We start from the raw sequence: 25,737 nt of genomic DNA on the forward strand, positions 1-25,737 counted from the left end.
CTCTCTCTCCGATAATCCTCCGATAATCCTCTCTTTGCCAACCCTGACTTATCTGTGTGTTATTAAAATGTGGAGCTCTTACAGGCACTGTTCTGTAATTACTTAACACGTGAACTGTCGTGAACAACATCATATTTGTTTTTTACTGGAATTATCTTTCTTTTGGAACAATACATTATCTCTTGATGTTTATTGGTCGTTTTTATATGTATATGGGTTGAGACTATCATGATTTTACTTTTGTTCTCTAACTAAATTTAACATTGGGTGATATGTACAGATCTAGTTTGAAAAAGGCCTAAGTGAGGCCAAAACACTTGTCACGTATGAGCAATGTTGTGTATGGGCATGCAGAATAAAATTTCCGTTTTCAAACACGCTTTTGACTTCAGTATTCTCCATATAATTAGTAATTAATTATTATTTGAGTGCCTGTCGCACCATTGGGGTGCATTACTATAATGTTGCACAATTATTTGTCAATGTTGAACTTTCTTGAACTCAAATAAATATTCTGTTTTGTAGACCTGAATTCAAAGAATCACATAATAAACCAATATGGCAATATAAATAAAGATCTGCATAGGGTAATGCTATGCAAAAGGAGAACATTTGAAGATTTGTTTTCACCATCATGAATGGAAGTCTGCAAAATTACCAAAATTATAATTTATGTCAGCCAAAAAGAACTAATCCGGGTTTTACTACTGTGTTTTAAAGATTTGAATAAGCCGAACAAACAAGCTGTTATAAATTCTACCACTTACAGATTATCATTAATGTTGTGTGGAGAACATTGTAATTGTAGGCAAATGCAATCTGTTTTTTTGTGTAAAATGAGCAGATCTGAAAATGTGCTTGCCAGAGGCCACTAGGCGCTATCTGCAAATGTGTACATAGCACTCACCCAACTGTGAAGCAAAGTAGTGCTGTACATGGGGATACAGCAAGAAGATACACTAATATGGATTCACTCAGATTCTAAGAATAGACCATTAAAGAAAACTCAGAAGGACATTGAAAGAGGAGATACAATGAGTTATGGGCAGAAGATGCAGATTAAGGAGACAAGGACACTTGCCATTTAATCGACGTCCACCTGTCTGGCACCCCTTTACACTTGAATCACCTACGCAAAAAGGAAGAGCAAGCAATGGGATAATAATACCATACTAATGGGAGAAGACAAACCTTTTCAACATAAACAATATTCTGCTGTATATTGAGATGAGATCTCTCCATGATCACTGTATTGGCTCTTGGCAAAGCCTTGACACAACTGTCTGGAATTGCACTTCCTAATATCCTCTCCCAACTAACGCTTTCGGCCCCATCCCAGGTTTGTCAGTACAGGAAGAAATGGTGGTAAAATGGAGGTTACGAAATGACTGCCACTTCGTCATCAGTTTCCTGCACCATCGAATTACAAGAAGAACGGCGAAGTGGAGGAATCGCATCCAGCAAAAAGCTGGAGCTGAGTCCTTCACTTTTCCCTAAAAAAAGGCTGGATTTACTGTGGTGGGATTGCCACTTACGGAAAATCTGCCAAAATCCCTAGGAAACCCTAGGACTCCAAAAATTAGAACTCCTCTGTTCCCCAAGCGTAATCCCCTGGCAAATCAGTGTGAGTGTGTGGCGGTAACGGTAAATGAGGTTGTCGGTAAACAACTAATGAAGTTACCGCCAAGCTCGTAATGGTGTCCCTTGTGTTCTTCACTTGGGTGGCTGCTCAATTTCTAAGAGACTTCTTTGGAGGTACCAATCTCTAAACCTGCAACATACTGATGCTATGCTATTTTTTACAAAGTGGTGCTTGCTGGTGCACGTATGTAGCTTTTCCGCGCAGTCGTTTTTGCTCTCACTAAATTGTATATGCTAAAGTGTACTAACCTCAGAGAGAGTATAGGCACAATCTGTCCTGCTAGGATCTGGAACTTCAACTGGCATATAAAACGGATCTTTCCAACGTGTGCTTAACACGCTGAGCTATCTTAAGAACCATCAAGCTTATAAATATGTATTTAAACTTTGGTTATTTCATGTGATCACTACTCCCCAGAGGAAGGGAAAAACGCTACGGAAGTTGTGCTGTTGTGAACGCAACCTGTAAGCGCTACAGTGAACACAGATTACGTTAGAGGGTTCATTTGTCAAATCAGTCGTTCGTTGTTAAAACAGCCAAGCTGCAGCACGGAGCCTCAAGAGCACACTTAAAACAAATCGAGATATGTGTATTGTATGTTTTGTAAAACATAAGTGCACTGCCAGTGCCTTCCTTACATCAGGCAGTCAGGCGGGGGATCCGCCTTAGGGTGGGGGCCAGAACTCCTGCCCCTTTTGCCCTCCCATAAAGACGCAGCCTCTAGCTGGCGGAGTCACAAACCGGCATTAAGACCGCAGCTATTATCGCACCCTCTCCCTTCCAATCGGGTTAGATTTGCCGCTGGAAGGGCCATCTGGCACCCAGCTATGGACCCTTCTGTTGGTGCCCTAAGCTACACTTAGAATATGCTTACTGTGGCACCAGCCCTGCCCTTCTGGTCTGGCAGTGTTCGAAAGCCACCGATTGGCGGCGTGTGCACATCCCTTCACTATCAAGGGTCTTCCCCTAGTCTACTTGCTCTTTGACCCCAGGCCTCCTTCATGACTTCTGAAACTAGGGGGAAGGTAAGCAGCAGCTCGGCTCTTTGGGGCCGCGCAAAACATCACTCTCTTAGCACTGGACATCCAGTCTCATAGCGTTCTCCTTCCCTGTATCCCATTTGCTGTGTAAGAGCCCTGAAGCTGCCTATTAACTAGCCTCCTTAAACGTTCCCTCACCTGCCCAGCATATTATTACAATTTTACTCGCGGACGTTTAACTCCCGAACAAATTGTACTTGATGAAACCTGCTTTCATCTTCCGGTGGAATTAATTGTGCATAATTTACATTCTAAAATCCTTGCTTTGGGTGTCCCTCGCGGCTGGCTGCAAAGTAGTAGGCAGGAAAGTCTGAGGGGGCGTGGCTACTTGAATCAAATATACCCAAGAGAGAAACACCGGGGTGGCCTTGAATCTATAACCTTCGGTGCGGATAGTTGCAGACGGCTTGTCACGCAGTGCAGGCTAGTGCAGGCTTGTCATTTAGTAGCACTGTTAATGCTTGCCTTTACTAACACGCAGCTTAATGCTTCGCAGTTAGGTTAAACCCGGAAGCTTGGAAGGCTGATTCGAGCTCACTGTGACTTTAACCATTTACCTTAAAGTTGCATCCAGTTGTTTCCAGCAGATGCATTAAAGAACTCTGCTGGGTCGAAGCTCAAATGTGTTGTTTAATATTACACAGGTCCTCGACGACTATGTACAAACTTGTTATTTTCCTTTAGGCAAAGTTGATGGAGGTTGTCATCGGACAGCGCTCAAATCTCATTAATTATGATAATGGTTTAGGCACGCATTAGGCAGGATTTGCGTTGTCCACCAGAAATTAAGAAAATCTGAATTTCCATTGATTCCAAGTGGGAATCTGCCAGTTACTGAATTTGGCAGTGTCCTTTTAAGGATTGACAACGAAAACAGACCTTAGCATAGTGTGACGAATCAACTTCCGGGGCACCAGTGTTCCAGGGATGAATATGGGTTTCTAAATCATCAATCAACTCCACACCTCTAGTACACCAGAAGGGATCCAAACAGATTGGAACACAAGTACATTATAAAGCACATTGTCCAATTTTTTGGTAATGTGGACGGAACGGCAGGCTTATCTCAGCAAAATCGTGGATCGTTGGTTAGTTGCAAAACAGCGAAAATACAATTATTACCCAATGATAAAAGGGACTGTCCAGTCAAGGTTGTTTACAAATATCTACTTTATTGCTATTACAACAGACAGTTCTAGCACACTACAAAATACAACCCACCCTGTAAAGGAACACAGAGGACAGACAGTTTCACAAAGGAAAGAGATGAACTCTGCATACTGACAGGAGGGTAGTCGGTAAAGCAATCACTCTTAACTTTTCAAGGTTACTTGATTTCAGCACCAAGGGACCAAGGGGCCGTAAATGTCACTAGGGGCCTTTTGAGAAGGACCAGGGGGACAAAACCACAATGTGCCTGGTGCTTGAGATGTTCTTGAAGCATCCTGGAACTGCCTGGACGCTGTTGAGCAAACAATGTCAAGTTGGTTCCAGGATGCTTTGCAGCACCTGCGACAGAGTTCAAGATGGGAGACAGCTCCAGGTATCAGGCGGCAGGGAGTTCGGCAAGCAAGGCTGGTCTAATGGCTGCAGGCTGGCCTACACGGCAGCTCGGGGTAAAGAATTGTCTTTGGTCTGGTTGGCGAATCTGAAACGCTGGTCGGGGCGTCTCGGACGGCTTGCGTGACTGCAGGGTGACAACATTCAGTGGTGCAGCCAGTCACGTTCGAGGGCTCGACTGCCTCGAAAATGTCCTTAAAATATGAACGTTGTTGGATGCTTGTGTGGCACTCCTGCTATCTTCTTTGCAGGGCTCATGACATCCTTTCAAGGAAGACAGCCTAAACTGAGGAGACTGCTTGTTCAGAGACTCTCTGGCATTTCCCACCTAGGAAGAATGCTGGCAGAAACTAGCAGGGCATGCTCTGTGCTGGCTGGGTACCGGTTCTGGAGTGGCTGGACGGGTCCTCAGAGTCCGGTATCTCCCTCTATTCCCTAGGAGATGTTTAGGGGAGGGAATTTGCTTCCCTCTTGGAAATACTGGCCTTCCTTCAATGGCGGAAACTCTAAGGTAGACTGTACCTTCAGCCAGGGTTCAATGCTGAGTTCTTCTTTCCTGCTTCTGGGGAATCCTTTAGATGATCTGCTATGTGAGGGGATCATCCCTCTTTTAAAGGTAAATGGGCCCCAGTGATTGGTGCAGGCTAAGCCTACCTTAAGGAACCAATCCGGGGTCCCCACCAACAATCATCTGTTATGCATGAGGACAGGACCAGAGTGCTTTGCAACAGGAAAGTTAAGGGGTGACACCATGTAGTCCTAAATCCCACCCATCTTCCTGTCTGTTGTAGATCAAAGTGTCTCTCTGATTAACTGAGCCCTCTAGGACTCTTGATCAAGGCATATCAAAGAGGTGTTCATTTTCCTGCCCTTTGTTAAGTTCTGTGACCAGACCTATTCGCAGGCCTGCTTCTATTAATTCTCCTCAGTATGTGCTGCCACCACACAGAATGTAGACAATAGAACAGGGCGGATCCATGGAGCCTTTGAAATCTAATTAGGCTGGCCATGGGAGGAGGAAGGTGCTGCCCATCTCCTCTCAATGTTTTTGTGCACCCCTCGCCGTCACCTGTCAAATAAATGTGACAGGGAGGACTGCACCAGTAGGCTGTCCTCAAGAGTACACTGGACTATGTGTTTGATGTGCGGCCAGCATTAGAAAATGCGTGCAGATTAGCCCTACACAATTTCGGAGGTTGATCTCCCATCATTACATTTCCTAAGAAATCATCAAAAAAATACCCAGGCGAGCGCACACTCCCGGCGTGAATGGTCGAATCCCTAACACATGGCAAGCCAGCTTATTTTACACAGCACTTCAGAACATTGCAGCCGCCACAGAACGGCTCAACCCAGCCTTCACGTGTTGTGAAGACAGCACACGTGTGTTGTTTAATCTCATTGGTTGATAAACAAATTAAATATAAAGCACTGTGGGACTCATCACGCAAACTCTACCAACATGAGGTTTGGTATTATTATGATGAATAAAGGATCAGACACTTGTGATATTGTCGGCATTTACATCGCAGGTTACACATATATCAAAAGTGCTGCACGCATGCGCCAACATCAGGAGCTGGTCAGCACTTCCCACCCTTATCGTAGACCTTGTCTGTCTTATCCTGTATCATGGCTTTCTGACGAAGGGCATTCAAAGAGTCTTAGGGCCTCATCACGAGTTGGGCGGTAACTCTGGTGTTATTAGCGGCGGCGCTATTAGCCCTACCGCCAAACACCCCAGTGCTATTAGCGCCGGATCACGGGTTTGGCGGAACGGTTAGTGCCCTCCCCATTCGGCCCATTCGGGAATTCCTCATTCCCCATTGGGCCCAATGGGGAAAATTTGCACTATTAGCGCCAGCGGATTTCCCGTCGGCGGTAATGGCGGCAAAAATCAGCAAATTTGCCACAGATTTCCCCCCAGCTCAAAGCTCCCGCCGCATTTAAGGGTTGCCGCCAGACTCGTGATGAGGCCCTTAGTGTGGAAACTAACTTCATGACTACAGCACTTAGGGACATCACTTCCATTTAGGGGTACCCTAGGGAAGCACATGGGACTGCATCACTATGCTTCTATGAAGAGAGTATGGCTTAAGGGTTCACGAAACATGTGTGTGGAAAATTAAAGTGGAGGTTCATCTAAAGGGTGCAGTAGTGGTCAGGACAAGGTGAGGACTGGTTTGCAAAAAGGTCCATATGCTGAAGCGAGAGAAGGCAGCACTTCAGATTTCAGACGAGGGGTATTCTGGGAGTTCTAGGATGAACATTTATTTACTGACTACTGCGGTCAGCATGGACCCAAATGGAGAGTGACATCAAAGATTATCTATAAGGGAGCAACGTGGCTGTGCTCTTGAGAAGGAAGTGTGGCCTGTAGGTTTATAACAAAAAAGTGAGTAATGATGGAAGGGTCGTCCATGTAAAGTCAAGGCCGCTCACGCATCCGATAATTAAGAAGAAGAAGAAGAAGAAGAAGGCCAGTGGATGTGGCTTGACCGGTTCATGGCTTAGAATGTTATTACAGCAGGTAACAATTCCATGTCATGAGGCTCTCCTTGACATTGTTATAGCTGGTTAGCCAAAACACTCCATGCCTAAAATATGAATACAAGCTAGTCCGTATTGATTTTTTGAGTAGCAGCTGTGCAGACACCCCCAGCCATTCTGTGAAAAAGGGGCATGCTTTAGCAGAGTTGTGTGCTGCCACAGACACTTTGACATTAGAGTATCCCCAGATTTTATAAGCAGAGTTAGTGACTCTCGGCTGTCTCCAACTAGAGAGAGTTCCCAAGTTCTGCACTCATTATTGCCCCCTCTGCCCTTGCTCCCTCTTTCTCTGCCCTAAGCCCATTGTATTCTGTCTTCACTCTTTTCCACTCTCTTTACACTCAACCTTCGCAAATCCCTCTGCTCGCACTCTTTATACACTATCTGCCCTTTTTCTTTGCCACTTTCATTGCCTTCACCTTTTGCCTCACTCTCTTCTTTTGCACTTTTCAATTATGTCTGCTGAAAGGAGTGACCGGGTGGAACCTTGTGGTTCATGCGAAATGGCCACATGCCACCCCTATGGGGGCCAGCAGAGAGCCTCAGAATGGGATGTAACTAGCTGCTTAGAGAGAGGCCAACATAGGGCGAGCACTGCCCTCAAAATACCTCCTAGAATCTGAGTAACAGTCAGCAGGATTGGGAAGCAAAGTGGCAGCAGAGGCAGCAAGCTCAGAATGGCAGGTGGCACACGCAGATAGCCAAGTGGCAGTAGCCAACTGGCCAAGAAAGTGGGGTGGCAACAGGCGGGTTGTGATGAAGGCCAACAAAAGGACTCCTTCATGGCTGCTAAAACGGTGGCTTCAATTGGCTCCAGACCACTACCTGAGAACATCCTAGCTCTCCCACCGTGTATTTCCACTGATAGAGCTTGGGGCGCCCCTTCTGTTCATGGAAATGATGCTTACTTTGCAAAGGTACATACCATATACATGTACAAATACACACACATTTGCAAATCTGCTTTTTGTGGGGTAAGAATATATTTTATCTCTATGAGGCAGCGCCCATTCTATCCATCTGTGCATTAATCTCCATCCAACTATCCAAGATCACCCACCAACCTCATCCCTGATCAGATGGTAGCCAGCATTGGTGATCCATTACTTTAGTGTGTTTTTTTTTTATTTAAGTGTTTATGGCTTACAATTATTAAACCTTTCACACTAAATTTATACGATATACATTTCAATTACCTTATATTACCAGAGGGTTCGTATTAAGGGGAGGTGGAAGCTATTTAGCTCCAGCTTGTACTCTAGAAGAGCCTGGTTAGCTTGACACCAAGAGGTACAAGGAGCTACTTTTGGCTCCACGGTCCAACTGATGCCGAGCAAACACACCAAAGTGAATTTAACTCTCTGCTTTTGGGACAACCTATGAATAAATATTAGGACACATTTTTAGGACATTTTTTTTTAAAGGGTAATAAATAATGGGCAAAATATAATATTTGCATCTCATGTGTAAGTTAGCATTGCACAATGCTATATACTAGCTCCTAGTTCCCCAGTGGTAGCTCCTGGTCACTGGTTAATGTGGGATAACCAGGAGCTTTTTTTGCCTCCTGCTTATCCAATCTTAATTTCGAACCCTGTCAACATAAAACAGACAATTAAATAACAATGTATGAAACTGATAAAAAATGACCTTATTTTACAATCATATTCAAAATACTATAAAATCAACATCAACACACAATAACAATATATACACAAAAAGTATTGACCAGTCATTTGAATAAAGTGTGTGCAATGTGCATTATGTCACAGCGACAATACGCTCACATAATGCTACAAACGAGAGACGCTGCTGTTATTTCCTCCTTTGCGAAAGCAGGCATAATGAGGCATACAGCAAGTGTACAAGTGTTAAATGGTATGTGAGCAATATTACTATTATTTCCTTAACTACTACTGAGTCGCGATTCGGGTGCCTTTCCAGATATAATAGGAAGCAACTTTAATAAGTAACGATACGGCGGAACATATCACCAACCAAAATTGATCAGTATTAATATTCTCTAACTTGCTCGTCATGCCCGCATAACCTTTTCTATACTGTTAACTCAATTGCGGACAACCTGTAAAAAGTGACACACAGTTTCCAATTCAGCCTTACAACACCTGCATACACGGGCTTCTCATGGGATATTTGTCCAAGCGCCCCTATATTCAAAGACTTGAATGTTACGCCTAAAATATTATTTATATCGTCTGAGTCTGTTGTCACAAAGCTTAATTAAGTAACTGTGAAGTATTCAAGAGTTAAAGCTCGGCGTTGTGAACTGTACATATCTTTTCTTTTGCCCCTATTCATGGAAATATCTGCACAAAAGATCGGGACTTTGTGTGCCAAACTGCGTACAAAATCCCATTTGTCGATTTGTTTTCGTACTTTGCGTGGATGTCGCACAGGCTCGGCACATCACTGTGAGAGGCCAAGTGCCTCGCACGAGACACTATGCACAGTGTGGGCATGGCTTGTGCAGAGGGCAGGGTAGGGGGCGGAACACGGAAAATGAGGAAGAACACGGCAAAAAGTGGGCATTACGAGGGACGGCCCACCAGCAGTGCATTGCATGCCCACTATTGCATGTAACGATACATATTCATGGATCCGCGCGTGCAACCTCTCGGCAGGGAAATGGCCATGCAAAGACCTCATATTATTCACCACCCGAAGGCAGGCACACAGACACTTGCACATAGGATTCACCATGCAGGAGTAAGATTGGGTGTCAGATTTAAGGGTATGTGTACGCAGCCGTGGTTCCGATTTGAGTTAGGGGTGCGTGTACGCAGTGTAGCAAGGTGCAGGAACGGTTTCCGGGGGTTTGCATGCACATTTTCCAAGTTTGACCCTTGTTACGATAAATTGTACGCATGTTGTCAGGGTGCTGGTAACAGTCACGGGGGACTCTGCGCAGGGTCCCCGAGATGCATGCCTACTTGTGGGGGAGGCCACACACTGTTTGAAGGGTGTGTGTATTTGCATCCAAGGAGGACGCAAAGGTAGCTGTTCTGGCTCTTTTTGCTTTGCATGGGGACCAGTCGGGCTTGTTCCAGCCACGACTTGTATATATGGTTACTTTGCACAGAAAATTTCATGAATATGCGGAGTGCGCCTTTTTCATTCTCCGCACAGGCTTGTGCAGTATCGTCCTCAGCGCTCACCCTTTGCAGGCTAAATGCACACTTTTCCATTAATCAGGGCCTTTGTAGTTAGTATCATCTGGGACTGTCTGCGAGCCCAATCTTTAGTTTTAGTTTTTGATTTTTTAAATAAAAATCTGCAATCACTTCATCCTCAAAGAGATTCATTTTGATGGCCTCAAGATGATTCATGCATGATTTCTTCAATTCATAATAAGCTGTATTATGTGCTTTGGTATAAGTATAGATGGCAATTAAACATAAGAGACTATCACCATTACCATTTGCCCAGTACAGTTTGCCATTTTCCATAGTAAGGATAGCTCTGCGGCAAGTTCTGCCTTAGAAACAAGACGACATGAAGCAACACAGGTTCAATCCCCGGGTCCACGCTTAGAAACCTCTGGGTACTAAGTGAGTTAAAAATACACAACTAAGACATATCCTGTAACAGCACCTCTGTAGAGGAGGTCCCAGATATGGCCTGCACCCCTCCCCCTCATTTCGAGGCACCAGGAATGTGCTCGCCAAGGTGTGTGACGTATGAAGAGCAAATGAACAAGCAAAGAGCTGCAGTGGGACTCTTCCAAGTATACATCAGAAGATCCATACCGGTTGAAGCACCCATAACCAGTCTACCCTGGGCAGCACAGTACCCTATCAGACAGCCATACCAGCCGCTGATACAAAATGAGGAGTACCTACACATGGTCATCGAAGAGACCCCAAAAGCCTTAACGGAAAGCCAGTGGAAATGACACAAGAGCCTGAACAGATTCGAGAATGAACAAGAGCAGCTATCGAAGATAACACGCCAGTGCGAGTAACCACGAGATTGAATGGAACAGGCACAGAGAGGAGACAATGTTACAACACCAGGAAACAGTGTTACGAGACAAGATGGAAGCAACCATCCTGTTAAACGTGTGTACATAGGCTTGAAACGCAAGATGCTAAGAAAACGATATTGCTTGCAATGCATAGTAGAAGATAGAGCGGCAAGCGCCAACCGTATATCTACCTCAATAAGGCACATTATACAAGTGTGACTCCATTTTGTAAAAGCAGAAAAGGTACCCAGGCGGCCAGAGGCCTGCCAGGCCAAGTTTCGAAACCCAGCCTAAGGCAAGAGAAGGAGCGGAATCGAAACTCAACAAAGAGCCGCGCATGCCTAGGAAATCAAGGTCAACCAGAGAAGGGGAGGAGAGCGTCAGCTCACAAGACTCCAACTTCAGAGCATAACAGCCTGCCTCATGAAGGTCAAGATAAGGGGGGCACATGCAGGTGGCTAGGCCGACACAGAATTAAATGCACTAAAAGCTGGAAACCAGGACCGGAGGATGCCATAACTTTTCCCGATAAGAGACTACAGTTTCGAGGCCATCCTTAGCCAACTAATTGACACGTCGCCCTAAAACACTGATTGATGGAAGAGAGGCAGGGTGAAACTTGGGACACCAGGAACAGGGTGTCTATTCTGCATGCTGCTAATTAAAGTGGAGATTTATGTTTAGGGGTGTAAATTGCCCAATCACAATGGACCATGTAATCTAGGGTCCTATAGACACTGTAGCCAATGAGACGTCGTACTTGTAGTGACTTCAATCACGTGTGATATAGAGGGATGGGCGTAGATGCCCACCCGATAAGAGTTATCCAATCCACATGCTCCATTATCATATACAGATATAACACCTATATTTAAGTTAACTTTCCTAACCAATTACATTGCATGATGATTTTTTATAGAAATTAGACGTCAGTGATGACGATTGTGCCTATAAAAATTGTTGTTCAACTGAAGTTTGCGGAAGTCGGCGCGAGACCGGTGATCGAACTACAGCTGATTCCCATTTGTTTCCCTGTTTGATGTATGTATCAGTAAATGGACTTCCCTTTGCCAAACTGTCGAAGTAAGTGAATTCTGCACCCCCTGTCCTCACATGGTGCAGCTATCTTCGAAGTATTACCCTTCTCATTCCCACGGGCAGAGGATCGGACGAAAACTTTAAAAGCAGGAAGAGGAAGGGGCGGTGATCCCGAAGTTCCAGAGAGGAAACGATGTGATCGGTGAGTGAAACAGTAAACTCGTTACTTTGGCAAATGTTGTGTAGGCATTAGAGCCAGCAAGGGAAAGGTAACAGAGGGTGGTGGAGAAACAATAAAATAGTTAGAAGTAGAGAAGACTGTGTTAATGACTCGAGCATAAGAAATAAAATGTAAGGAATATCAGGGGGGCACCTGAAGTATAAACATAAATCAGGGGGGCACCTGAAGTAAAAACGTAAATCGGGGGGCACCTGAAGTAAAAACGTAAAGATTTGCCTTGTTCCTGCACTTTAAAGAGTGGTCAGAAGGAACGTGAACCCAGAGCCCACAGTGGGGGGACAATATAGGCTACGATGACGTTTAAAGATGTCATAAAAGGGGTCCATTCAAATCCCATGACGGGGTATTCATTAGATGGCAGGTATATGTATGACCAGCTTGTGTCTGTCTAGTCTGTCAAATATGTTCTGTTGTATGTCGAATGTAAAATAATTGTATTGGTGATTGTTTAAAAAGCATTTTGGATTTACGCGATTCTGTAACTGAGAGGGAATCGCCACTGAATTGATGAGTTTTGAGTAAATTGTTGGTATAAAATTTGGCGGGAAAAGATTGGATTGGAGCTTTCGTATTTGGTGCTCGCTCATACTATTAAAAGAGTAAAAGAACTGTATAGTTATTGATTGGTGACGGAATTAAGAATGGAGGAAGTTACCCCGCTTGCGCATTTATGCAAACAACTGCCCAAGCATGCAACAAAGCTGAAGAAATATAGCCAGGAGTGGGTTAAGGGCACCGCAAATAAGATGTTTATGCTGCGGCCCCAGCACGGGTCACTCTCTAAGGCTGTTTTACAGCACATGACCACCTTCCTACATGCCACATATACCGGCAAAAAGCTATAGAAACGTCTTGCTGTGCTGGAACTGTGGAAAATATTTGAAGAAACGAAAGGTGGAAGAACCACCCGCGGATTGGATATTAAATGTATAAACAGAGGGGGGTGAGACGCCTACAGCGCCACCTGCCCCACCTGAACCAGTAATCGAAAGGAGTAAGTCAGAGGGTCTTTACCCGCTAAGAGAACTTAAGGCAGCCACGGGGTACAGCAACCCGGCATATGAGTCGCCTGCATACAGTGGTGACGACATCAAAGAAAAAGGGCAGGAAACTAATCTTGCCTCCGTAGTCCTGAGGGACAAGGAGAGACACGGAGATGGAGTAAAGGATCAGGCACAGAGTAGTACATCTCTCTCGAGAGAGGGAAAGAAGCAGAAAGGTATTAGCGAGTTAGCATTTGCAAAGGACGAGTGGATGGGAGGTCAGATATTGCTAAAACTTGATGGTAAAGGGAGTGATGACATAAGACCGAGGGAATGGTCTGATGAGGTGCTGAGAAAGGAAAAGGAGAAAGAAAAGGATATGAGAGACGAGAGGATAAGAAAGAAGAATAGGTTGAGGCGAGAACAACTATATCGCGAAGAGCAAGGAATACCGCTCAGTCGCACACAATGCGCAGCCTATGAGAAGTACAGGCAGAATATGCTAAAGTTAGAGGAAGAAAGGAGAGTGCAAGAAAGGAAAGTAAAGAAGCGGGAAGACAAGGAAAGTAGAAGGACAAAAGAACGTAGAAATGAACGGATGAGGGAAGTAGATAAGGCTAGAGAAGAAGCAAAGCAGTGAAAGGAAATATATGAGGAAACGGAACGTAAGTACAGAGGGCACGATATTTAGAATATTTACAACAGGAAGTTAAAAAACCCAATCCTGTTGTAGAATGGGAAGACATAGAAGAATTCTTTCCTGCAAGCGATGCAGTACCAAGTACAAGCGGGACAAATATTGAAGATGACTTCGACACCAGCTGCATCGGGGAAACGATTGATACAATTTATGATGAGATGGGGCTGGAACTAATTTCCCAAGGGGGAAGGGAGGATGAACGCTTAGAGAGCACTCAGCTATATGACACTGAGGATGTCAACCGAAGTAGTGGGAGCAAGGGACTGTCCCTAGACAGGCTAGAGATTGGGCAGAATGAAGAAGATGCAAGAAGTTGCATAAACTGGGAGTATTCAGGGTCTGACTCCGGTGGGGAAACGGAGGAAGTGGCATATGACGAAGAGAGACAGTGTGAAAAACGGCTCCCAAGGGACTGAGAGGTACGATGGTCAGATGCTAGCGGGTCCTCAAGTAGGACACCGACGTCCGCTGGACAATCCAGCCGACATGAAGAAACACCCCGTGGTCAGAGGGGGCGTCGGCGCCTGCCTATGCAGACAGGTTAAGGGCATTGCCAGGCAGATGGCAAGGTGGGAACATAACCCTGGCGGTAGACCGGAGAACTATGGGGAAAGAGAAGGAGGACTGTGCTTTCCAATTCCCATTGCTAGAAAAGGGGGGAGCAAGACCGCAATTTATTCCATGGCCACACATGGACCGAGAAAACCTAAAAAAAAAGCTTCCAATGCTGACATCAGGAGCCAGAAAGTGGATACATGAGTTAGGGAAAATGAAGTGGGTGTCACCTTAGCTATAGGGGACATTAAGGTCCTCCTAATTGCCATACTGGGTGAAAGAGCCGATGATGTATGGAAACAGGCAGGCTACCCTAGGGTAACCCCAACTGACACCTCCCATGATGGAGCGCCATTTAATAACTGTAGAGCAGCAGTGTGGAAAGCGCTGCGTCCGCTATATCCAGACACGTCTGATATGGGAGCGATAATGACTCGAAAAATGAAAGAGTCAGAGGCTCCATTGCTTTATATCCAGAATTTTCAAGACGCCTGGGTGCTCGAAACGCATGAATCTTGGACGAAATCCATCCCTGTATTCTATCATATATTGTGCCAAGGGTTACCAGAACCGGTGCAAAAACAGCTCAAGAAATTGGTAGGAATAGAAGCTAAACCATGGGCCGAAATCCAGTTGATAATTGCACATTATTGTAGATTGCTACAGGAAAAGAATCGGAAAAAGGAGGCAACGCGTAAGGGAGAGGAGGTAAAGCTGGTGCAAAGGAAGCTCTGGAAGTATGCTCTCGAGGGAACAATGCTCACCAGCCCGGCCGAACCAAGCATACAGCAACCAACTAACCCTTGCAAAATAATCAAGGTAGCACGGGATTTTACCCGAGGGGAAGAGGGTTTGGAAATAGAGGATGGCAGAGTAATCAGGGAGGGTTTCGAGGTAACCAAGGAGGGTTTCAGAATGTACAAGGTGGCTTCCAGAACACACAGATGGGCAACCCAACTATGCAAGATAGACAGATGGCCCTACCACCGCCAGTATGTTGGCTGTGTGGAATGACTGGACACGTGGCACGCATGTGCAGAAGCCATGGCATGTGGCAAAATAACCAAGGGATGGAGGCAGGCATGGCGAATCAACCTGCCATCCCACAACAGGGCGGTGCCCAAAATGACACAGTGCAGCAGCAGGCAGCAGGCTTGCAGCAAGGTGCACAGCAAGTGGTTCAACCACCGAACATGGGGAGTATGCCACAAGGACAACCCCAGCAGGCACCGTCGCAGATGGCTCAGGGCAATAATCCCAGAGGGGGAATTAACCCTGGAAATGGGGGAAACCCACAAGTGTACAGTGGACCGAACCTATATATAAAATAGGACAGCTCACAGGAGACCCTGATGTGTTCTATCCTGTCAGTGACACCAGACCCTAATAGGGAACCTAGGGTGAATGTCACCATAGGAGGTAAAGAATATTCCTTCCTAGTTGAAACGGGTGCAACGCCTTTGTGCATACGAGAAGGCACATTTTCCTTGTCCGGCGAGGCCATAGATACCCAGAGTTTCACTGGAGCTCATAGTAGAGTTCCCTTTACAGATGCACTCCCAGTCTCAGTGGGAGAGCGCAAAATGAATGTACCCCTATTGTATTTGCGTCAGACCACAGTAAATATTCTGGGTCGGGACCTGATGACTAAACTAAACATGACCATCTTGTTTACCGAGAATGGCATAGTGTGCTCCACCCCAGAAATGCACCACTCAAACATGTGCGAAATGATCAGAGCATATTCTGGACATGCAGCCATGAGGGCTATACCGCTGGAGCCAGAAGTCTTCGCATGTGGCGTGCGAGTGCTTATTGCGGGATTGCCGGGCCTCGCAGACAGAACTATGAGAAACCCTGATGAATTTCTATTCAGACCAAGAATAGCCATGCACGAAGAGGAGGGACAAGTATTCCCCCTAATGATACAATCTGCCGCAGTGCGAGGGAGAGTGGTATTGGTTGAAGGATATGATGATGAAGGCAGACAATGGTGTGCAATCGTTGCCATTGAAGAAGGGTATCGAGTGACTGATGTCACCCATGACGATCTGTTCGAAAAACACCCCGACCTACAAGAGACAAGGGTGGAAGTGAGTCTCATATTTTGGGTCAAAATGATCAAATGGGAGGTGCCACAGAAAATGATGTTGGCACTAATACGCCCAGGGTACTTTGATAACAGCATGGCCCAAGTGTCTGCCACAGTTTGGACTACAGGGCCCTATGACGTAGGTCTCCTGAAAGGGGCAGGTGAAGTAAAGATTAAGCTGAAGCCAGGAGCTATTTTTCCACGAGCACGACAATACCCCATGTCCAGAGAAGTGGATGAAGGGATTGCAAAGACGCTTTCCGCCATGATGGAACAGGGCATCTTAGTGACGTCAGAATCACCTTGCAACACAGTGATTTATTCTGTCAAGAAATCAAAGGGAGGGTCCTGCTGTTTAATCCAGGATTTACGAGCATTAAACAATATAGTCGAAGCCGAGTTCCCTCTAGTCCCTAATCCATCCACAATACTATGCAATATACCAACTGAAGCAAAATGTTTCACGGTGATCGATTTGAAAAATGCGTTTTCCTCGATTCCATTGCACCATGACTCACAAGACCTGACGTCATTTACTTTCAGACAAATGCGCCTGAAAAGTACGAAGTTGCCACAGGGGTACTGTGAATCCCCATCAATCTTCAACAGGATCCTGCAAATGGACCTAAGCAATATCACGGTGGACAGTGTTGTTTTGCAGTATGTAGATGACATTCTGATCTGCAGCACCACTGAATAGCTATGCAGGCGCGATTCTGTCCAGCTATTGACTATACTGGCTGAGAAGGGATACAAAGTTGACAAGGAAAAGTTGCAGTACTGCCAACAGGAGGTGTTGTACATAGCAACTGATCTCACATGAGGAGAAGAAGGTATCCCGAGAAAGGGCTGAAGCTATCATGAACACGGCCAAGCCGCGCACGATAAAACAAATGAAAAGTTTCTTAGGACTGTGCAATTATGTCCGAGCATGGGTCTTTGACTACAGCTCATATACCAAGCGCTTGCTACAGGCCCTTAAAAAGGCCCAGGCAACAAGAGAAGAAATTAAATGGAATGAAGTAATGGAGAAAGGGTTTACAGAGCTCAAGGAGGCAATTTGTAAGGCCCCAGTGCTCGGGATTCCTAATTTTGCAGAGGAATTCTACCTGTTCTCACACACCGATGGAAATTTATGACAGCAGTGCTCGCGCAGCGAACCTCGCTGGGATACAAGCCCCTAGCATATTACAGCAGGAGTCTGGACCCGGTTATGAAGGGCCATTTCCCATGCAAACAACATCTAGCTGCTGCCGCGTTCGCCATCGAGAAGGCGTCATCCATTGTGATGGGATGCTCCATGACATTGTATGTTGAGCACTCACTGTTCGCCATATTAGAGAAACCAAAGAGCACACTGACGTCACAGAGAGCATCCGCCTACGAGGTGATTATCTATAATCCATCGATAAAAGCAGTGCGATGTAAAACTGTAAACCCTGCCACGTTCATAGCTGAGCCAGTCACAGAGGGAGAACCAATACACGACTGTGCGAACTATGAGGAATTCTATGATGAGATCCCCAGGATAAAAGAAAATGCCCTGGCAGGTGGAGAGATCGTCTTTATTGACGGGTCTTCAAGAATTGACCAAGAAGACGGACAAAGGTATATAGGCGTTGCTGTGGTAAAACACATAGCGAATGGAAGGTTTCAAGTACTCGTTAGTGCACGAATACCATCTCACTATTCGGCACAGGCTGCAGAGCTATTGGCATTGATACTCGCCATGGACAACCATGCAGACCAGGAAGTAATGGTGTACAGTGACTCTGCCTATGTGACGTCCACAGTTCACGCAGGACTAGCGCGCTGGAAAAGGAGTGGCTACCTCCGAGCAGACGGCACTCCAGTGCAGCATGCAGCCTTGTTGGACAGGCTGATAAAAGCACTACAGCTCCCAGTGGGCAAAGCGGTCGTGAAATGTGCCGCTCATACCAAGGGGACAGATTTTGTGTCTCGCGGAAATCATGAAGCGGACACAGAAACCAAGCGCATGGCATCCAAGAATGAAACAATCGTGGACATAGAGGTGGCACGTACCCATGAAAGAATGATGATAGCACGAACCACACCAGAGGCTTGTAGCAATATGGGCCAGACCCAGCTAATGGAGCTCCAAGGGGAGGCACCACAAGAGGAGAAGAATTTATGTGAGCATCGAGGGTGTTCTTTAAACCCTCTGATGGGCTGTGGAGGCAAAACAGCACTGGTAAACCAGTAATGGCTGTCGCCCTCCTGAAGATAGCATTAGAACAACAGCACTACCCCATCCACATGACAAAAGTAAATCTTGCCGCAACGCTCGCAGAGGACTGGTTCACGGCGAATTTAGTGGAGCATGTTGCATTTTTTATGGTGAACTGCATTATCTGCCAGAAATTCACCGCTGGGCACACATTAAAAGTAGTGAGAGGAATCATTCCCATACCAAATGGACCATTCCAGCACTTACATATCGACGACGTTGACATGATTCAAGTGTGCAACGGGTACAGGTATTTAATTGTGGTGGTGTGTCCCTTCACTAGATGAATAGAAGCAGGCCCCTGTACACACCTCGACGCTGCCTGTGCTGCTAAGTTCCTGGTGAGGGAAGTGTTCCCTAGATGGGGGGTGTGCGAGGTAATGAGATCAGATAACGGGGCCCACTTTGTAAATTCAGTGTTCGAACAGATTAGTTCATTGCTTGGTATAAAGCACAAGTTCTCGTCGGCATATCATCCAGAGGGGAATGGGATATGTGAACAGATCAATGGCTTGCTTAAAGAGAGGATAGCCAAGTTGAAGCTCACATTAAAAAAGGGATGGCTGCACTGCCTACTACTGGCATTGTATGCACTTCGGAACCAACCAGGCTCCGACCTTCACCTCACGCCGCACAAGATAGTTACAGGCAGAAGGATGAGGGCCCCTCTCACCCACAGAGATAGAGCTAGTTGTGATGCCCAGCCGACTAGTGAGGTTCTGGGAAAAGAGATGCAAAGGTACTTGAACTGTTTGACATCCAGTACCTCTGTCATTTCAGGTCAACTGCAGCGACGGCGAAAAGGGGGTGGCGCAGCACAAAACGCAGCAGGAAGTACTGAAGCAGACACCGAACAAGGTGTACATGCGCCCCTCGTCTTCCCTGGTGACAGCGTTTTGGTGAAGAACTTCACCAGAACAAGGTGGGATGAACCACGGTTTAATGGCCCATTCATCGTAGAGGACTGCACCCCCTCCGACGTCAAGCTCCAGGGCAGAAGGGCATGGATCTTCCTAAACGACATTAAACCCTACATAGGAGAGAGCCCTCCTGCTACATCCAACTGCAAAGAAGCAACTGACAACAGGGAAGAACCTCAGCACGTGCAGACAAGATCCATGGCGAGGAAGAAGGACGCATGAGCAGAAAACCAAGACAAAGAACCTGAATGCAAGTGTGGCATAAAACTGGACAGGTTCCCCAAGGAAAGGGGAATAAGGACATAACGAACACTCTGTACATCCCAGTTGCAGGGTAAGGGGAAGCACAATCAAAGCCACAACAACACTGATAAAATGAACTGTTGAAAGCACGAAATGCCCAAAGTGATGCAAGAATCAAGACCCTGATAGACTGTAACCAATACCTTGCCGAAGAGTGCAACGCAGTATCCTGAAGCAACCAGTATTGAGACTTTAATCACAGAATTCATGGTACATTCCAGCAGAAATCTCAAGTGGGATGTGCTAACCGACTTTCAACTTGTGGTGTTATCATACCCGTCACTCATAGGGAGAGGAGCCAGTGTCACAGACTTTATTCGAGATCCTGCAAACAAGAAGGTAATCCGGCAACTGCTGACTGTCATCGCAGAGTTCGTCGCCGAATTGCCCGAGCACAGCGAACAAAAAGCAAATGCTTCCACCTCATGTGATCATAGATGAATTGACTTATACCCTATTTTTCTGCATCATAGAGGAATGCCCAGGACTCGTCGGGAGAACCACAGATACCCTAACCTTTATCAGAGATCCAAGAAACAATGAATTTCTCAGCCAAGTATGGTACAAATTGAATTACGTGGGTGGAATCCACGCAGCAGGAAAGTGTAAAAACTGTGTGAATCAAAAGAAAAGCTTGTGATCAGGACACAACCAAACAGGGCAAATGTCCCTATCACCCGAGGACACCCGGCTGGCGCACAATGTCCTGTTTAGATTAGTCACAGACTATCCGGAAATGGTAGGAAGGCCTGCAGATGTTGACGTAATCACCTTCCTCAGAGATCCAGCCAATGCCCCACACATGGGCACACTTCTCCAAGGAATAATGGTCCAAGTAGAGTTGTCCAACTTCCAGCAGGAATTTCTACGGAGATTCCAGTGAGACCTTTCGCTGAGGGACAGATCGAGGAGACAAAAACTGTTAACACAGCAAAAAGGCCTGTGATCTAGAGAATAGAAAACAAGAGCAAATGTCATTGACACCAGAAGACAGCAGATACGTATTCCGGGTCTTCTTCCACCTCATTGACAACTTTCCAGAACTAGTGGGTAGACCCAGCAATGTTGACATACCCGCATTCCTCAGTAATCCAACAAAAAACGTGCAACTGAACTGGCTCCTGAGGGCTATTGCAGCGCAACTAAGAAGCAATTATGGACATCCACTCCTGAGGAGAGCCTTAGAAGGAGGAAATCCAAAATAGAACTTTGTCGTCATCATTTCACTGTGGAGCAGATAGAGAAGAGAGACACTGTTCCTCAACTCATCACGAGAGACTGAATGAAAGGAGCAGACAGAAGAACTTCGCCATCGTATTTTTCCTGTTCTGCATCCTTCTCAGCGTTCCTATTTTTTCATATATTGACTTCTGCTTTTTGTTCCTGTTGGTACAACATCTCATTTGTGCGATTCTGACTCATTTTCTATTTTTTTCCACATTTTCATTTTTATTTTTGTTCCTAATTTTGCAACGCTATTTTTGTGAAGTATAGCTCAGCTTTACCTATTTGGCCACACGTACACTAGTTTTATTTTTATTTTTTACTTTTCCAGCATTTCATTTTGTGTGATTTTGTAACAGTTCCATCGTTTAATTTTTCACATTTGAACTGTTTCCAGCACGTCCTCAGGACCAAAGCAAATTCGAGGCGTGTACTGGGAGCTCACCTAGTATCGATATGCTTAGATGGATGTGATGTACCAGAGTTGATAGCCTAACCTTTTTCCAAAGTCTAGCAAACAGAACCGTGCTGCGGACCCAGAGACTGCCATCATCACCCACAAGAGGGGGGAAACTGAAAGCACTCAACACTTTAGTAGTAATAAACCTTCGAACTGTGAGACCAGAGCAAAAGAAGGAATAAATAACTGACTATGAACTCATTCGAAATGGGGGACCAACAGAAGGGCGCCCACGATTATGTGCATATGTACAGTGATCAGAATTGTTTTTCTATTATTAACTATCATAACTGCTTTCTTTATTGGTGCACGAAGTGTCCCCCTATCAGTGCACTCACCAGATAATGAACATGTGGGGCCTACAAAAGCACCCAGACCCTACATAGTGATTCCAGTTCCAAGAAAAGCTAATGATGAAGCAAATGATTTAAAATTTAATATAATTAGCAGTGATACATATACACACGAGGTGATGACTGAGAGAAAAGGCTGGAGACAGGGTCAGCACGTTATGAATGATAATGTAGTACTGGCCACGGCATGCACCCACACTCAGAATGCACACAAACAAGGGCAAGTGTCAATGGCTACAAGGCCTCCAACGAAGGCAGCAGAAAAGGAGAGACTGCCTGCCGAACTTTCAATTCCAGAGAATAGTGGAGATAACCAAGAAAAGACAAGTTAAATGCCATAGCAAGATTCCTCGAAAGAACAGAAGTGGCCACAAAAGAACTCACAGAGAAGACCCACATGCTAATAGAGTATGTGTTCCCATTCATAGTCCAAGCAAAGAAACTACACGAGGAGCTGAAAAACAGAACTATAGAAACTGTAACTGCAAGCACACCTGCCCCAATGCAAGGAACAAGCCGCAGGCCTACAACACAGCCACAAGTTGGGAGGTTGATGAACGAATGGTGGTTACGGGAAGTTTATGGCAGGCTACAAAAGTGAAGGAAAGTAAGCACAAATCCTCCTCCTATCACAGCGATGCAGTCAAGGCAGCCTGCTCCATCGAGATACGCGAAGTGAAAAAGCAGCACAGATGCATTCAGAGACGTAGTCATAGCAAACTACAGAAGAACGCTGAGAATCAAGAGAAGCCCTCATGAAGATAACAATGAACTTAATGACTACCTGGACAGCACAGCCCATCTTGGAAACAACATATGGTACCAGCATATGAAAGAAGTATGAAGAAGGCAGTCAGAAGGAGAATGCTTTGTCTGTGCACTCCTGCCATACAGTATGGGAAAATCCAAGATCTTCGTGGCTGTAGAAGTTGATGTCTCTACAGCACACTGTATGTCACACGTAGCAATGTGTAACACCAGAGGACAATTTATGGGAAGAGACGCCTCATTGATATGGGCCAACGAAAAGGATTACCCGGATGAAGATGGCTACGTCCAGGACATTAAAACAAGAAACCGAGTGCACACCAGAAATCATGTGATCAGGTACGAGAACCCTGGCGTCAAAGGATCAGGGATAAAATGGGATGTTAACCCGAGACTGAACGTTCGAGGGAAGACTACAAAAGAGGCCCAAATCTGGAAGAACAGAGCCCAAAGCTAGTAAAGTTACTAACATGGGTCGAAGATAGAGGGGGACCCCTGCAGATAGTGCCACTGGAGAGCCCGAAACTATGCTTCAGAAACAATGGCACAAGGAAGATGGGAGAGAATCAAAACTGCAGACGAATCTTTGCAGCTCCAGGAATGACAAAAGGAACCGCAGTTATTATGGACCATTACTGGGCGTGTGGATCCAAGGCATACATAAGACTGCCGAAAAACTGGGGAGGCATATGCACGCTAGTGAAAATCCATGTACCCGCACTAGTGACCCCTAAAAATGACCTGAAGTTGGACAGTTTCCCGAAACTGGAACTGATATCCAGGATGAAGAGGGAAAATTACTTTTCTCCCAAATCAGAAGAGGCATTCCATGAAATCCAGTACGAACACAGGCTGTTCAGCCTCACCTCAACAGTATTCCAACACTGCTCCTGCCCAACATCCAAGTTGGAGTGAATGCTAAATGGTTGCAGATAACCAGATGGGAGTTATTGCAGACCATCAATACCACTATAAAAGGAATCAACGCGATCAAAGAAGAGCTGAGAGCAATCAGACTGATGACTCTCCGGAACAGATATGTGCTTGACATGATCACAGCAATGGATGGAGGTGTTTGTGCAAAAATCGGAGAATCATGTTGCACATTCGTACCATCACACAATGAAGAAAACGGAACCCTAACAGAGAGTATAAGCATGCTGACAAGCCTAAAGAACCAGATGATCGATGAAAGTGACGAAGTAGACGATGACAGCTGGTTTGGAGACCTATTCTCGTGGGTCCCACAATGGATGGCAGATATATTCAAGTTTCTGTGAGCTCTACTAGCAATGGTATTGCTAGGATTCTGTGTAATCAAGATAATCATTACACAGTGCCAGAAAACTGTGAAGAAGGCCATAGGGATGAAAATAATGATTGATGTCGAACCAGGATGGAAGCCCAGAGATCTGACTGATGAAGAAATAAGAGACTTTGTGAAAGCCAGTAAATTTGCGCCAGAAGGAACAAAGTTCACATACCCTAAGAAACGAAGAAGGGATGAGGGAAAATGGATCTTCTGCAGGCCAAATGGACAATGTCAGCTAATGACGTGGAACAAAGACGAACATGTGAAGACAGCAGGGAGTTTGAAGGGAGTGATAAAAATATGGACTCCAAAGGCTCACACATTCACACCATCATGTACCAACGCAGAGGACGATGAGCATGACACTGAAGAAACAAAAGAAATGAATGCAAAGGAGATTGCAGAAGTGGTCGATGAACCGACCAGAGGGAGGAGTGTAGAGGAGGTCCCAGACATGGCCTGCACCCCTCCCCCTCATTTTGAGGCACCAGGAGCGCGCTCGCCAAGGTATGTGACGTATGAAGAGCAAATGAACCTACATAGAGCTGCAGTGGGACTCTGCCCAGTATACATCAGAAGATCCATACCGGTTGAAGCACCCATAACCAGACAACCCTGGGCAGCACGGTACCCTATCAGACAGCCATAGCAGCCGCTGATACGAAATGAGGAGTACCTACACACGGTCCACGAATAAACCCCAAAAGCCTTAACGCAAGGCCAGTGGAAATGACACAAGCACCTGAGCAGATGCGAAAATGGACAGGAGCAGCTATCGAAGATAACACGCAAGTGAGAGTAACTATAAAATTGAATGGAACAGGCACAGAGAGGAGACAATGTTACAACACCAGGAAACAGTGTTACGAGACAAGATGGAAGCAACCGTCCTGTTAAACATGTGTAAATAGGCTTGAAACGCAAGATGCTAAGAAATCGATATTGCTTGCAGTGCTTAGTAGAAAATAGAGCGTCAAGCGCCAACCATATATCTACCTCAATAAGGCACATTATACAAGTGTGACTCCATTTTGTAAAAACAGAAAAGGTACCCAGGCAGCCAGAGGCCTGCCAGGCCAAGTTTCAAAACCCAGCCTAAGCCACGAGAAGGAGCGAAATCGAAACTCAACAAAGAGCGGCTCATGCCTGGCAAATCGAGGTCAACCAGAGAAGGGGAGGAGAGTGTCAGCTCACAAGACTCCAACTTCAGAGCATACCAGCCTGCCTCATGAAGGTCAAGATAAGTGGGGCCAATGCAAGTGGCTAGGCCGACACAGAATTAAATGCAAGAGCTGGAAACTGAAGCAGATTCATGGTGAACTAACATGTGACCAGCCAGGCGCAAAGAAGTACCATTGCCTGATGTCATCCAGGACCCAAACTTTTCCCAATAAGAGACTACAGTTTCAAGGCCATCCTTAGCCAACTATTTGACACGTCGCCCTGAAACACTGATTGATGGAAGGGAGGCAGGGTGAAACTTGGGACACCAGGCACAGGGGTGTCTATTCTGCATGCTGCTAATTAAAGTGGAGATTTATGTTTAGGGGTGTTACTTGCCCAATCACAATGGACCATGTAATCTAGGGTCCTATAGACACTGTAGCCAATGAGATGTTGTACTTGTAGTGACGTCAATCACGTGTGATATAGAGGGATGGGCGTAGACGCCCACCCGATAAGAGTTATCCAATCCAAATGCTCCATTATCATATACAGATATAACACCTATATTTAAGTTACCTTTCCTAACCAATTATATT

This window comes from Ambystoma mexicanum, chromosome 3p (genome assembly GCF_040938575.1).
Source record: "Ambystoma mexicanum isolate Mex_15411 chromosome 3p, UKY_AmexF1_1, whole genome shotgun sequence".
Classification (NCBI taxonomy): Eukaryota; Metazoa; Chordata; class Amphibia; order Caudata; family Ambystomatidae; genus Ambystoma; species Ambystoma mexicanum.